General features: G+C 44.2%; 1 protein-coding gene across 4 annotated transcripts in view; it reads right to left on the bottom strand.

The window, feature by feature from the left end:
* Nucleotides 1-13,608, bottom strand: part of ASAP1 (ArfGAP with SH3 domain, ankyrin repeat and PH domain 1) — a 398,854-nt gene that overhangs the window by 358,446 nt on the left and 26,800 nt on the right. The window contains exon 1 of one of the 4 annotated variants that reach the window (XM_043507345.1): nucleotides 4,173-4,243. The exons of the other annotated variants lie outside the window; for them this stretch is intronic. The gene's annotated coding sequence lies outside the window, so the exon portion shown is untranslated. Of the gene's footprint in view, nucleotides 1-4,172; nucleotides 4,244-13,608 lie in introns of those variants that run through there. 4 annotated transcript variants of the gene reach the window in all.

The raw sequence follows: 13,608 nt of genomic DNA, 5'->3' as shown, positions 1-13,608 counted from the left end.
GGGTACTCTTCTGGCTCTGTCAATCTGTTTCTTCACTTCAGCAGGTGGGTATTGTAGTTGTAGGAATGCATGATAGAGATCTTGTAGGTGTTTGTCTCTGTCTGAGGGGTTGGAGCAAATGCGGTTATATCGTAGCGCTTGGCTGTAGACAATGGATCGAGTGGTATGATCTGGATGAAAGCTAGAGGCATGTAGGTAGGAATAGCGGTCAGTAGGTTTCCGATATAGGGTGGTGTTTATGTGACCATCGCTTATTAGCACCGTAGTGTCCAGGAAGAGTAGCAGCTGCGTTAGTCTGTATTTGCAAAAAGAAAAAGGAGTACTTGTGGCACCTTAGAGACTAACAAATTTATTTGAGCATAAGCTTTTGTGAGCTACAGCTCACTTCATCGGATATGTAAAAGATGCATGAAAGATGCAGCCGATGAAGTGAGCTGTAGCTCACGAAAGCTTATGCTCAAATAAATTTGTTAGTCGCTAAGGTGCCACAAGTACTCCTTTTTCTTTTAACATGATCACAGACTTTATACATACAACTAGGAAGTTTATATTAAAAACATAAAGCAATTAGTTCTTTGTGTTTGCAACAGTTCTATGAGTTTGCAACAATTTTAGCTGCTAGGGTTTATATATGTGTGGGGATGCATACGTAGGTGTTTACAACCTGAAGCTGGATGGTCCAAGAAAGCATTAAAAGGTGAGAAAAGAGTGAGGAAAAAGTGCTGACAAAGTAAACTAAAAAATAATAAAAGCAGTGTGTTGCAAAGTTGCACAGACAACAGTGACAGGAGCCAGCTGAGGCCCAGGACTGTCAGATAAGAAGAGTTGAAAGGTGCAGAGTCACAAAGGGTACAAGCAGCGTAGCAGCACTCAGCCACTTCCTTTGCATCCGATGAAGTGAGCTGTAGCTCACGAAAGCTTATGCTCAAATAAATGTGTTAGTCTCTAAGGTGCCACAAGTACTCCTTTTCTTTTTGCGAATACAGACTAACATGGCTGCTACTCTGAAACTTCCTTTCCTGTAACCAAAGTGCTTGGGACTAGAAACCAACCCATAGAGTTGTGGTGTTCCAGGAGAGAAGGAAAATAGAATAATCACAGGGACTGTCACAGGACAGGCTACTCAACAAGACAAAAGAACCATATCTCTTTTTGGGGGTGCATTTTGAGAGAGTCTATGCCACAGGAATGTGCATTGATGGTTCCTCACTGCTTTCCTGTCCTCATTATACCTGGGTTATAGGAGTCTGTTACTTAGTCAGACTTGGAAATCAAACCAAGTCTGCAGCAGCTGTTTGGTGCCCAGGTCCTCATTATATGTCTCTGTGTGTAGATGCGCTTGCGTTCACCAGCTGAAAATGCATCCCAGTGCCCTATGCAGGCAGCCTGTGCTGTGTTATTGTCTGGGGCTTTCAAGCACTGCAGTATATTATGCTGATTGCACATCGGTTTTAGCTACACAGCACAGGCATGGTAGAAGGCCGTAGGACACAAAGCGTGAGTTAAAGGTCCCTCTGGCTGCCTTACCTCCAGCTCCATTATTGTCTGGGCTAGCATGGTTGCTAGTGAGGGAGACAATGCCACACTGCCTCCTCTTGGTGTGCATGCCTCCTTTTCAGATAGCCGCACCAATTTCCCCACAAGCACAACATTTTAGAATAAAGATTCTATATACCCTTGGCTGTTCCTGAGAGCAGCCATGGAAATGGTACTCACATAGCTCTTCTGATGCAAGTTACCCCATGCATTGAAATGATGCATCTTGCACTTTTCCTCTCACAAGTAGTACAAGTGAATGGACAATTGGGCTCCATTTAGTGCCATAGTGACCAAAGGTCATGTCACATTCTCGTTTCCACATCCTGGAAAGGAAGGATAGTCCAGTACTTACGGCACCAACTAGCACTTAGGTTCAAGACCCTGCTCTTCTACAGGCTTCCTGAGTGACCCTGGGCAAGTCACTTAGAAAACTGATGTGCAGAGAGACTAGCTGTGAAATAGGGGTAACAGCACTTCCATACCTCATGGGGGTGTTGCGAGAATAAATACATTAAATATTGTGCAGCGCTCATATAGTAAGGTGATGAGGGCTATGTACCTAAGCATAAAAATGAGATGTCTAGAAGATCTACATTTACTACTGTAAGTGGTTACACTGGATTCTTTACTATATAGAACATTAGAAAATGTTTTGCAGAGAATAGGCTGGATGACATCTTTTCCCTCTCTTATGCTGCGTATGATTTAAATCTGAAAACTTAATTTTGTCTCATAAAACATTCTTAGAGTTTAGCAGCTTATAAACTCTTGCATAGAGCACTTTTAAAGTGGTTTCTTGATTAAATTAGATCTAGAATGGATTTAGAATCAACCACCATTGCTATCTGCTCTTTAAGGAGTAAGGAGGGTTAACTTCTTTGGGAGGAGGAGCTGTACCTAAAAAAAAAAAAGTTTGCCATTGAACACAAAGCTAATTTGAAAAACTAAGATAATTTGAAACACATGTTCCTGGCTACATAAGTACTGCACAAACTGCAAGAGAGAAAATAATCATAAAAAGACATGGAATATTTCAAAACATAATTAAGAAAGTCAGCATAAGAGTTACTGTACCTGAAATATTGTTTTGCTTTGTTAATGCTTTAAAAATAAAAGGAGTACTTGTGGCACCTTAGAGACTAACAAATTGTAATTTTCTAAAGACTTTCTAGCACAGTGTGAATTTATAATATAATGAATATGGCAGGTATGTTAGATGATAGGGTTCACTAAAATATTCTTCTTATGTAATACTGTGAACAAAGATGACTCAGAATGAAACAGTTGGATACCTTATTTTAGGCACAAAATGCTGTGAATTAACTAACTCCTAAAAATAACATGCCTTCCCAGTTGCTTTTCAATGAACTTTTTTGATACTACATGGATGTGTAACTTTTTTCAGTACAGCAAGACATCTATTAATGCACATACTCCTTGTCTGGCTAAAGTTTCAGAAACAAGACAGGCACAGTTCCCTTCACATCTACACTTTTGTTCTGTTTGCATTCTTTCAGTTCTGATGTTCAGAAAAGAACTAGATAACACTTCTTGGATAGTTAAAACCAGAGGAGGCCGCAAAAGGTGTGAAAAGCTCTGCAAAAGAGTGATGATTCAATATATACTGTGACATACACTCAGATCTGTACAAAAGCCAACATGCCTCAGCCCTGCAAGCATAGCTGTAAAACCCACTCTGCAAAACCTCCAAGGCTTAAATATCGTGTTACAGTACCACATTCCAACACTTGCCAGAAGACACTGAATTGTATCACACAATCCAGAATCCCTGGAAATCAGAGATGAGCTGTGCTACGAAGGAAGGAGAAAGTCTACATGAGCTCCAAAAACCATACAAGTATTGCCTAGGACAGCATGAATACACGATGGTATTTCTGTACTGACTTTGCTGATTTTGCAGGGAAGCATGCACACACATGTCGGATATGCTTACTTTCTCTACAAACCAACCTCGTTTGTAAAACTTTGTAAAGCTAGGAGCTGACTGAGGGGGTGTTTTGCCATTGGTTTCAGTGGAAGCAGGAGGAGGGCCATGTATACCAATGGAGTGCAGTGTATACCAATATTAACAAATGTTGAAAGAATATTCTTAGGGTTGTAAAGCCAAGCACAGAAAGTTAGGCTATTCCAGAATTAAGGCGTCAGAGCTGTAGCAGGGTTCACTTATGGTCCAGAAGGCCTAGTGGGCAGGCCACAGTTCAACAGTCCCCAGAGTCCTGGGGGTGGCCTGGTCAGGCAATCTGGGAGTCTAGCAGTCAAGTTACATCCTTCTCCAAGATACCCCAGTCAGAGAAGGGGCAGAGGAAGGGTGGGGGAACCCATCCCTTCCCTCTCCACCAGATGCCAGCTCAGGGCTCAAAAGGGAAGAGATGAGGAGCATCTCAGCTCCCTCTAGCTAATATCCTAGGCCACTTCCTGCCACTCCTGTCTCTCCTCAGTTTGGGGTAAGCTCACAGCACTCTGCCTCCCTCCCACAAGAGGGTTGTTCAAGCCGTCTCAACAATTTACATAGTCAGCCAGGGCTTCACAGCTCCCTTCCTGGTGTCCAATGAGTCTCCCTTGTAAGGAAGAGGAAAAAAGGATCAGGCCCCTACTGCCCAAACAGGCCTTACCATAGTGTCTCCCCAGTGGAGTCCTCTGTCCCAGAAGAGGCTGACTGCTTCCTTTCTGCAGGCAGCCTCTCCAAATGCTTGATTGTCAGAGTCACCTTTTAAGTCAGCCCTCCAACGTGCAGGATGCTCTGCAGCTGTTGAGGAGTGGAGCTTTCTGAGCTCAGTACAGCTCCCTCACTCCGTCACTCTTAGCGAAGGGTCTGTAAACCCCACCGAATGGGCACACACTGAATAACAAAGTGAAAGCAAAATAGGGAATAGCTTCTTCCTGAACGAGCACCATCCATTCAGTTGCTGTCAGGGACAGTCTAGGTATTCTGGCCCGGCCTGAGTGTGGGGACTGGACTAGATGACCTCTCGAAGTCCCTTCCAGCCCTACATTTCTGCGATTCTATGATGATGCACACACACAAAGGGGTCAAATTAAAGTTGCCCAGACAACCTTAATTCTGGCATTTCCTAACTTCTGAGTGCTCGATGTCGCAAGCTCAATAATGAGTTTTTGTAACAGTTTTTTTGTGTGTGTACTTTTCTAGGTTTTTAAAAAGCACACTGACCCCCTTGCAGAAATGCCATCATGTGGCATCATGTTGACACCCACATGGATTATTAGCAGGTAGATTCACCACACAGACCTCTGCCACTTGAGCTACAGTGTAACTGATAGCAACAGTAGGTTGTCATCCTCGGTGTGGACCAGCATTAGAGAGAAATGAGACATTTTGCCAGAGGGTTTCAGAGATATTTTCTGATAGCAGAGGAATGGTGAGATTCAGGAATCTTGGATTCCAGTCAAGATTCTGGAGGAGAATCTCTCCATAACCTCCAAGTGTGTCCCCTCCAGCCTATGTCTTCCCCACCCCTGCCCCCTCATTTCAGTCCCATTTTCCTCACCTACCCAGCTCCAGTCTCCACTCCTCAGGTTTCTCATCCCAGTCTTGGTCTCTTTACCCAGCAAGTCCTAGTCTCACCCTTTTGAAAACCCCATCTCAGTCTCCCCGCTAATCCTTACCCAGTTATTCCTTGTTCCCTCCCCCAACCTCTTGTCCCCACTCTCCTTGCCCAGATAGTCCTAGCTACCCACCTCCCAAGCTCCACATCTCACATATCTTTATCCCCCACCCTGGCCTCCTCTACTGGCATATAAAAACTGAAGTTTTTCAAAGGCTTATAACTTGGCCAAATTTTGGCAGATTTTCATGGGGACGGCAAAAGGCACATCCCTGATATAAAGGCCAAATTTCAAATCCCGGTTCAATGCACAGAGGCACTAAAGCTTTCCAAATAAAAGGTCACCTGAACTTTTTTAATATTGGAAAAAAAAACAATATATTTTTCCCCTGGCCTCTTTTTCCAAAACCAGCTGAACCTTTTTGGTTGAAATTTTCCAAAACCTTTTATATGCGGCTGACACACAGCATGGAAAATTTGAGCCCAATGGTAAAAGTTCAGCAAAGTTATCAGTGTGACAGATATGGCAATTTCTTGCAATATCTTGGGGAGATCTTACTGTGTCAAGTTTACGGATCATTGCAGGCCAGGGATTGTATGTAATTCCCTGTGCTAGAGTAACCACAGCTCCTCCAGGAGCTAAGAACAGTGAGGGGTGATCAGGCAAATTCACTCAGCGAGTAACACTCCAGAGAAGTACCACCACCTGGACAGGTTCACCTATACTAGCTCAGAATGGATTCTCCAGAGACCAACAGACAAAGAAAGTACTTTTGGATAAATAGCCTGAGTTTAAACTGATTCAGGGTCTTCTTTCTGACACAGCAAATGGGCTGGAATTTCTGTCCAAGGGGGGCTTCCAGTTCTTCCTGTGAAGGGTTGAAAGGACTTTGGCCTATGGAGGCCCCATAAGACAGATGGGTAACCTCTGGTAAACTTATGAGCATGAATGTAGGTTCTTTTATTGTTTCTGATATACTTTCTCTGTAATTATTTCACTTTAAGAATAAATGAGCTTATTTAGAAAGAGCTGTGTGGTAATTTATAACTGTGAGCAATTACAATTGTTTGTAGCCTCTGAGAAGAGAGCAAAGTACAGATGCAGGCTTGTTTAGGCAGTATGGCTTGTTGGGATTAACAGTGTTGGCAGGGAACTATGCAGCCTTGAAAAAACCTGGTCAAGAGGGAGAGAGATCTGTCAAAGAGTGGTGATGGCTGACACCTGGAAGCTGAAACGTGGGTGTCCTTGTTGGACCATAGAGGTGGATTACAGGTGCAGTTTCCCTGAACAGTGACAATAAGCCACTGAAAAAAGGGTGTTATAATGGGAAGTGTCAGGCAGCCTTAATACTAGACAGTGCAACCAGCACCACCACTAATAGAGCCTGATCCAAAGCCTGTCAAGGGGAGTCATAGAATCATAGAATCATAGAATCATAGAATATCAGGGTTGGAAGGGACCCCAGAAGGTCATCTAGTCCAACCCCCTGCTCAAAGCAGGACCAAGTCCCAGTTAAATCATCCCAGCTAGGGCTTTGTCAAGCCTGACCTTAAAAACCTCTAAGGAAGGAGATTCTACCACCTCCCTAGGTAACGCATTCCAGTGTTTCACCACCCTCTTAGTGAAAAAGTTTTTCCTAATATCCAATCTAAACCTCCCCCATTGCAACTTGAGACCATTACTCCTCGTTCTGTCATCTGCTACCATTGAGAACAGTCTAGAGCCATCCTCTTTGAAACCCCCTTTCAGGTAGTTGAAAGCAGCTATCAAATCCCCCCTCATTCTTCTCTTCTGCAGACTAAACAATCCCAGCTCCCTCAGCCTCTCCTCATAAGTCATGTGCTCTAGACCCCTAATCATTTTCGTTGCCCTTCGTTGTACTCTTTCCAATTTATCCACATCCTTCCTGTAGTGTGGGGCCCAAAACTGGACACAGTACTCCAGATGAGGCCTCACCAGTGTCGAATAGAGGGGAACGATCACGTCCCTCGATCTGCTCGCTATGCCCCTACTTATACAACCCAAAATGCCATTGGCCTTCTTGGCAACAAGGGCACACTGCTGACTCATATCCAGCTTCTCGTCCACTGTCACCCCTAGGTCCTTTTCCGCAGAACTGCTGCCGAGCCATTCGGTCCCTAGTCTGTAGCGGTGCATTGGATTCTTCCATCCTAAGTGCAGGACCCTGCATTTATCCTTATTGAACCTCATTAGATTTCTTTTGGCCCAATCCTCCAATTTGTCTAGGTCCTTCTGTATCCTATCCCTCCCCTCCAGCGTATCTACCACTCCTCCCAGTTTAGTATCATCCGCAAATTTGCTGAGAGTGCAATCCACACCATCCTCCAGATCATTTATGAAGATATTGAACAAAACGGGCCCCAGGACCGACCCCTGGGGCACTCCACTTGACACCGGCTGCCAACTAGACATGGAGCCATTGATCACTACCCGTTGAGCCCGACAATCTAGCCAGCTTTCTACCCACCTTATAGTGCATTCATCCAGCCCATACTTCCTTAACTTGCTGACAAGAATGCTGTGGGAGACCGTGTCAAAAGCTTTGCTAAAGTCAAGAAACAATACATCCACTGCTTTCCCTTCATCCACAGAACCAGTAATCTCATCATAAAAGGCGATTAGATTAGTCAGGCATGACCTTCCCTTGGTGAATCCATGCTGACTGTTCCTGATCACTTTCCTCTCCTCTAAGCGCTTCAGGATTGATTCTTTGAGGACCTGCTCCATGATTTTTCCAGGGACTGAGGTGAGGCTGACCGGCCTGTAGTTCCCAGGATCCTCCTTCTTCCCTTTTTTAAAGATGGGCACTACATTAGCCTTTTTCCAGTCATCCGGGACTTCCCCCGTTCGCCACGAGTTTTCAAAGATAATGGCCAAGGGCTCTGCAATCACAGCCGCCAATTCCTTCAGCACTCTCGGATGCAATTCGTCCGGCCCCATGGACTTGTGCACGTCCAGCTTTTCTAAATAGTCCCTAACCACCTCTATCTCTACAGAGGGCTGGCCATCTCTTCCCCATTTTGTGTTGCCCAGCACAGCAGTCTGGGAGCTGACCTTGTTAGTGAAAACAGAGGCAAAAAAAGCATTGAGTACATTAGCTTTTTCCACATCCTCTGTCACTAGCTTGCCTCCCTCATTCAGTAAGGGGCCCACACTTTCCTTGGCTTTCTTCTTGTTGCCAACATACCTGAAGAAACCCTTCTTGTTACTCTTGACATCTCTTGCTAGCTGCAGCTCCAGGTGCGATTTGGCCCTCCTGATATCTTTCCTACATGCCCGAGCAATATTTTTATACTCTTCCCTGGTCATATGTCCAAGCTTCCACTTCTTGTAAGCTTCTTTTTTATGTTTAAGATCCGCTAGGATTTCACCATTAAGCCAAGCTGGTCGCCTGCCATATTTACTATTCTTTCGACTCATCGGGATGGTTTGTCCCTGTAACCTCAACAGGGATTCCTTGAAATACAGCCAGCTCTCCTGGACTCCCTTCCCTTTCATGTTAGTCCCCCAGGGGATCCTGGCCATCTGTTCCCTGAGGGAGTCAAAGTCTGCTTTCCTGAAGTCCAGGGTCCGTATCCTGCTGCTTACCTTTCTTCCCTGCGTCAGGATCCTGAACTCAACCAACTCATGGTCACTGCCTCCCAGATTCCCATCCACTTTTGCTTCCCCCACTAATTCTACCCGGTTTGTGAGCAGCAGGTCAAGAAAAGCGCTCCCCCTAGTTGGCTCCCCTAGCACTTGCACCAGGAAATTGTCCCCTACGCTTTCCAAAAACTTCCTGGATTGTCTATGCACCGCTGTATTGCTCTCCCAGCAGATATCAGGAAAATTAAAGTCACCCATGAGAATCAGGGCATGCGATCTAGTAGCTTCCGTGAGTTGCCGGAAGAAAGCCTCATCCACCTCGTCCCCCTGGTCCGGTGGTCTATAGCAGACTCCCACCATGACATCACTCTTGTTGCACACACTTCTAAACTTAATCCAGAGACACTCAGGTTTTTCCACAGTTTCGTACCGGAGCTCTGAGCAGTCATACTGCTCCCTTACATACAGTGCTACTCCCCCACCTTTTCTGCCCTGCCTGTCCTTCCTGAACAGTTTATAACCATCCATGACTGTACTCCAGTCATGTGAGTTATCCCACCAAGTCTCTGTTATTCCAATCACGTCATAATTCCTTGACATCACCAGGACCTCCAGTTCTCCCTGCTTGTTTCCAAGGCTTTGTGCATTTGTATATAAGCACTTGAGATAACCTGTTGATCGCCCCTCATTCCCAGTATGAGGCAGGAGCCCTCCCCTCACAGACCTTCCTGCCTGTGCTTCCTCCCGGTATCCCGCTTTCCCACTTACCTCAGGGCTTTGGTCTCCTTCCCCCGGTGAACCTAGTTTAAAGCCCTCCTCACTAGGTTAGCCAGCCTGCTGGCAAAGATGTTCTTCCCTCTCTTCGTAAGATGGAGCCCGTCTCTGCCCAGCACTCCTCCTTCATGGAACACCATCCCATGGTCAAAGAATCCAAAGCCTTCTCTCCGACACCACCTGCGTAGCCATTCGTTGACCTCCACGATTCGACGGTCCCTACCCAGGCCTTTTCCTTCCACGGGGAGGATGGACGAGAACACCACTTGCGCCTCCAACTCCTTTATCCTTCTTCCCAGAGCCACATAGTCCGCAGTGATCCGCTCAAGTCCTTCTATAGCCCTTAATGGGATTTAAATAAGGCCCCTGTTGGGGACACCAGGCATGGCCACTAGGTAACTCAAGGGGATGGAAGACCATGAGTGTCGATGAAGCCCCCTCGCTCTAGGCCCAGATGGTCCCCCTTCCCTTTTCTGCCCAGAGACACTCACAGCAGTCACGCTGAGAAGTTTGCAACAGTGTATTGCAGGCGCAGACTGGCTGGAGCAAGATTAGGTCAAGCAGGACAGGAATGTTAGATAATGCTGAACAAACAACTCCATATATAGGGGAATAGATGATAAGAGGAAAAAGGGGAACTGGCTGGTATACTGGATTGGCTATATGGATACTCAGGGCAGCTTGCTATTGGATAAGTATGCTAAAGAATGGATGTATAAAATATGTGTAACTGCTTGCACTGGTGTGCAGGATTTGAGATTGTTGTCTCCCTGTACCGCTTGAAGCTTCAAATAAACTTTTCTACTTCTCCACCCCGTTGTGATTATTGGGCGATGCACACCGGGCAACGAATCCAGCTGTTGCCTGCCTCGGGCTTTTGTGCCAGCAACACCCCTAAATCCTTCATTGCAGTACTTCCCTTTGTAAACCACAAGGAATATCACAAATACTGTGGTGCAGTAAATATCCATTTTTAATTATTGGCATAATCTCACTTAGTCACATTTGACACGTCAGACACTGCCAATTCGCACGGCTTTTCTTTGACATATGGCACATTAGCCATGGGAGCATATGGTCCTGCATTTTTTGTACTATGTCTGTCTTCTACTAGGATCTGGATAAATCAATTCTCTCATGAGAAATCTGAAAAGAACCTATGTAGGACAGATGGAAGTTAACATTGTTCTCTTATGCTTGTGGGATCTTTGAAAAAATCTGCTGAAATTGGCAGGATATATTTTACTGTGCAAATAGGATACGGAAACCTATTTGCGCTCCAGCAGACGTTCTCCAACTTTCCTATAACAGGCCCCACATCTTACCACTGAGATTGTCTCATGGGCACCTCCCATGATTGTATAACATCCCCGAGGCAATTTATGTTACATGGAAAAGTCATATTGAGAAAGTATTTTGTGCCTTCCTTTAAAGCTGTCTTTAATGTAATGAGTATTGATGTTTTTGAAAAAGTTAACCACACTGATGTTTTTTGCTGTTTATTTTCTCTCTTCCCCTTCCACTGGCTTTGTTTCATTCAGCTGGAAACCAGGAAGAAAGCCAGAATACCACCTGAGCAGCGAGCTCCCGGGTAGATCACCAAGTGGGCCAGGAACCACATTCTGGGAACTTCTGTGTTAGTAATTTTCTGCCATACTTTGTTGGGGTTCTGCTTTACCAGTTGCTTACATGCAAGTTGCTTACAAGGTAAAACATATTTAATAGGCAAAATAAAAATGCTAATTCAACACCAATGCTTATCCAACAGAGGGATGTTCAGCTGATTATAATGCCTTACCCTGATGTACTTGACTATATTTTTCCAACTCATTTAATTCCCTGATCACATATAAACAACAGGATGGCATTGGGAACTGAACTTTGACACCAAAGTCTGCTGTTACGCCTACTTTGGATGCTGCTGCTGCTCTTTCTCCACAGCCGGGTTGGATCCCAGATGGAAATGTTTATTATCTCATCTTTGAAGAAGAAACATATTAAAAAAGAGCAGCTCTATTTACAGTGGGAAGGAACTTTTTTTGCCTATCAGTGTGATAGCTTGTAGAACATTAATATATTCTAACTGCATTTGGAAGTATCAAATTGTGTCTTAAGATAAATACATTTACATCAAAGTGTATTCACTTGAAATACGTTGTATTTCAGCAGCTTTAAAAATCTGTGCAAGAAAAGTTTGAAAAAAAGGCAAGATACGTTATATTTATTTATTTGGAACATAAGAATGGCCATACTGGGTCAGACAATGGTCCCATCTTCTGACAGCGACCAGTGCCAGATGCTTCAGAGGGAATGAACAGAACAAGGCAAGTCTGAGGGACCCATCCCCTGTCGCCCAGTCCCAGTTTCTAGAATTTGGAGGTTTACAGACACCCAGATCATGAGGTTGCATCCCTGACCATCTTGGCTAATAGCCATTGATTGACCTATCCTCCATAAACTTATATAATTCTTTTTTGAACCCAGAACAACCCATGGCAATGAGTTCTTCAGACTCACTGTGTGTTGTGTGAACAAGAAGTAAAGTAGTATATACTTATGTTTGTTTTAAACCTGCTGCCTATTATGGGGAAGGCTTTGAATGACTACAGAAAATTCTTTCAGATGTATCTGCCTGGTGGGTCTTGCCCACATGCTCAGGGTCTAACTGATTGCCATATTTTGGATTGGGAAGGAATTTTCCCCTGGGTCAGATTGGCAGAGACCCTGAAGTTTTTTTGGTCTTCCTCTGCAGCATGGGGCACGGGTCGCTTGCAGGTTTAAACTAGTGTAAATGGTGAATTCTCTGTAACTTGAAATCTTTAAACTATTATTTGAGGACTTCAGTAACTCAGCCAGAAGTTAGGAGTCTATTACAGGAGTAGGTGGCTGAGGTTCTGCGGCCTGCAATATGCAGGAGACTAGACTACATGATCACAATGGTCCCTTCTGAACTTAAAGTCTATGAGTCTATTTTCATCATCTATTTCTTGTATTATGTGAAAGGGTAAATAACACTTCCCTATTCATTTTCTCCATACCATGCATCACTTTATAGTTCTCTATCCTACCCCTCTCCCCTTAACAATCTCTTTTCTAAACTGAACAGTCTGTTTTTGTAATCTCTCCTTGTAGGGAAGCTGTTCCATACCCCCTAATAACTTTCATTGTCCTCCTCTGCACCTTTTCCAATTCTAATATATCTTTTTTGAGATGGGGCGATCAGCACTGAAGGCAGTATTCAAAGTGTGGGTGTACCATGGATTTATATAGTGACATTATACTGTCTTATTATCTATCCCTTTCCTAATGGTTCCTAATATTCTGTTTGCTTTTTTGACTGCTGCTACACATCAAGCAGATGTTTTCAGAGAATTTAGTTGCAGAAAATGCAAATGGACACATTGGAAATTTCAGAATGAAACAGCACATATCTGACATCGGTTGTGATTACACAGGGATGAACATGTTAATGCATGGGAACACAACTGAGCACTCTATATAGCTGGTACTTGTCTGAAGTGAAGGCAACATTTTAAAATCTTGGCAATCACAGAAGGCTTCATTAGGATTTTTCTGCTGTCTGTCAATATCAGGCCATATTGGACAATCTGGCAGAAGGGAATAATGTGACAGTGGCTAGGGACAGGACTCCAGTAACAACAAGGAGTTCCAATCACCTGATGCCTTCCTCTTGTGGGCATTTTGGCTCTCCAACAGAAAGAGAAGGCTATTGTCAGCATTTTAATGTTAATTCATAATTACAGAAGGAAAAGCAGCATAGGAGAGCTGTAACATTCAAAACATGTCTGCTGTGGTAGATTAAAGCAAAACCATATGTGCTATGAAGTAAAAGACCCAGGAGTAAATTGCTGGAAGAAATGCAGAGGGGTCTTTTTCTCACTTGGGACATTCTGGTCAATTAAAGTTTGTTATCAATTGAGTGCTGAAGAAAGTCACAGGTTTCAGAGTAGCAGCCGTGTTAGTCGTATTCGCAAAAAGAAAAGGAGGACTTGTGGCACCTTAGAGACTAACAAATTTATTAGAGCATAAGCTTTCGTGAGCTACAGCTCACTTCATCGGATGCATCATGAAGAAAGTCACTTC

Source organism: Dermochelys coriacea, chromosome 2, assembly GCF_009764565.3.
Source record: "Dermochelys coriacea isolate rDerCor1 chromosome 2, rDerCor1.pri.v4, whole genome shotgun sequence".
In the NCBI taxonomy this organism is placed as follows: Eukaryota; Metazoa; Chordata; order Testudines; family Dermochelyidae; genus Dermochelys; species Dermochelys coriacea.
Note: the sequence above shows the minus strand (reverse complement) of the source record. Positions and strands in the feature narration are given on the sequence as shown.